This window comes from Pipistrellus hanaki, assembly GCF_964339955.1.
Source record: "Pipistrellus hanaki genome assembly, chromosome: 2".
NCBI classification, from domain to species: Eukaryota; Metazoa; Chordata; class Mammalia; order Chiroptera; family Vespertilionidae; genus Pipistrellus; species Pipistrellus hanaki.
This window is the reverse complement of record NC_140504.1, coordinates 95,265,364-95,268,092: the sequence shown is the minus strand read 5'-3', so window position 1 is coordinate 95,268,092 and position 2,729 is coordinate 95,265,364. Positions and strand designations below refer to the sequence as shown.

At 44.1% G+C, this 2,729-nt stretch overlaps 1 pseudogene across 1 annotated transcript; it reads right to left on the bottom strand.

The window, feature by feature from the left end:
- Positions 1–991: 991 nt before the first annotated feature.
- Positions 992–2,375, bottom strand: LOC311618448 (S-phase kinase-associated protein 1-like; annotated as a pseudogene). Its single transcript has one exon. The product of its transcript is annotated as an S-phase kinase-associated protein 1-like (transcript).
- Between the last annotated feature and the right edge of the window lie 354 nt (positions 2,376–2,729).

Below are 2,729 nucleotides of genomic sequence, written 5' to 3'. Positions count from 1 at the left end.
CCGCCATCTTGGTTTCTCCGAAGATATAAACTTGATAATCTCTGTGATTCTGCATATTTTCTCCTATAGGTTTCAGCACCCCATGAACTATCAAGAAAAAAGATGGGTAGTCGAATTCACCTATGGTGGGCAATATAGGTTAAATGAAAAGTATTTAGAAAATTGGCAGAGATGGGTTGTTTGAAGTGATGGATTTTGAATCCAACCTGGATAGGGAGGGAAATACAGATAGGCAAAGGCTGTCAAATAGAAAGTAGGGTAAGAGAATTAAAGGCCTATTTGAAGATCAACAACTTGACTGTTAGAAGTAAATGACCAATGAGCTGGATCAATTTCAGAGGATAGGATGTCTACAATTGTGACTTCAAAAATAGACCAGTTCAGGTGGGTACAGTATCCAGAATGTACCCATGGGAACAAGAGGCTGAAAGAAACTGGGAAGATCTTAGGAAATGAGATTCAGGAAATGAAGCCAAACTGTTGAATGGATCATTCACATACCCAATTTGATGGAAGAACATGTGGGAGAACAACTGGAAGCTAAAAGGCCTTTCAGAATATTGTGGCTGCCCATTCTCTGATCACTTCTATCCCCATTTAACTCCAGCCACACTAACCTCCTCATACTTACCTCAGGGCATTTTATATACCTGTTCTTCAGTCTGGAGTACACTTCCAAATATTCCATAGTTCACTCCTTCATTCCATTTAGATTTCTACTCCAGCAGCACCTCTTCAGTTTTCTCTGACCAGTCTACCTCAAATGGCAGCTCTTGACTCTGACCTCGCACTTTAAGCCCTAATCTGTTTTTACTTTTCTTCAGAACACTTAGCACAACCCAAAATTATAGTAAGCATTTTTTTCTATTTCAGAAAACTTTTGCAAGTTGTTTTATTTACAATGCCAACTTTTAAAAAGTCACTAGAGTTAACTAGACAATAAACTAGGCAGAAATTGCTTTGCAAAAAGAGGGAGATCCCAAATTGCCACTTTCTATAGAGAAGCCACAATTCAGTTTTATTCATAACAAAGAAAAAAGATACTTTTGATCATACTGGAAGGAACTCAGCCATAGGTTTGGAGTCTGTACCCAAACTACACATGCAATGAAGACAATATTCTGCTAATGCAATTGATTTGCTGCTGCATTTGTCTACTGTTGGCCTAATATTAACAATTATAAACAGAGCAGTGCAACTAGTATTTGGAACAATCCTTACAGTGTTACAGTGTCAGGCACAACTTTGCACTTCTCTTCACACCACTGGTTCTCTTTGCATACCTGGGCTTCCTCTTCTTCAGTAAAGTCATTTTTTATATTAAAGGTCTTGCAAATCTCTTCAGGGGTTTTCCCCTTGATCATATTGGCAACAGTCTTGCATGTAATATCAAGATGTCTAAATAGTTTGCAGCCAGAATTAGTTCAAATAGTGATCCTTGGTCAACTTTGAGGAATTATTGGTCCCAAACAGGAATATCATCTGTTCGATTTTCTTTGTTCTCATCATCCTTAGGAGGAGGAGGGTCATCCTTGTGGTGGGTGCACCACTGAATGACCTTTTTTAGTATTGCTGCATTAACATTTGGTAGAGGAACTGGGTCATCATCGCCTTCATCATCCATTCCCAAATCTTCTAACATAGTCTTGATAGTCATAGATTGTTTGGCAATTCCAACATCAATTTCAAATATCTCTCCATCAGAACTCTGCAATTTAATTGAAGGCATGGTGCTCGGTCTCAAGGAGAGAGCGGGCCGGAGGCTGACGAGAGCTGGGCAGTGTCAGCAGAACCAAACGAAAAAGGTGGAGAACAAGCCACTTACCTATAGAAAACATTTATTAAAATATTTTTATTGATTTCAGAGAGGAAAGGAGAGAGAGGGGTAGAAACATTAATGATGAGAGAGAACCATTGATTGGTGCCTCCTGCATGCTCCCAACTGGTGATTGGGTCCACAATTCCAGAATGTGTCCTTAACCGGAATCGGTCTTGGGACCCTTCAGTTCGCAGGCCAACAATCTATTCACTAAGTCAAACCAGTTAGGGTTCTTTTATTATCTACTAGTGGCCCAGTGCATTAAATTCGTGGGGAAGAGGGGGGTGTCCCTCAACCTGGCTTGCAACCTCGCCAATCTAGGACCCCTGGGGGGATGTCCAACTGCCAGTTTAGGCCCGATCCCACAGTCCCTCTTGCAATCCAGGACTGCTGGCTCTTAACCGATCACCTGCCTGCCTGACTGCTTACCCGCAACTATACCCTCCCGCTGGCCTGCTCATCTCCAACTATCTCACCTGCCAGCCTGCTCACCCCCTCTGCTAGCCTGATTGCCCCCAACTGACCCCCACTGGCCTGATCACCCACAACTGCTTTCCCCTCTTGGCCCCTAACTGCCTCTACCTTGGCCCCACCACCATGGCTTTGTCCAGAAGAATGTCTGGAAGGTCTCCCAGTCTAATTATAATAGTTTATTACCCTTTTATTAGTAAAGACAGAGGCCTGGTGTATGGGTGGGGGCCAGCTGGTTTTCCCTGATCAGGGTGGAGGGTTCTTTTGGGGAGGAAGGGTGGCCTGGGTGAGGGGCCTGTGGTGGTTTGCAGGCCAGCCATGCCCCAATTGGGGTGGTGGTCCCCACTGGGGATGGTGCCGTCCTGGGTGAGGGGCTGATGGCTGTTTTCAGGCCAGCCACACACCCCAGTGGGAACCCTCACATCCTGGGGGTATGGTC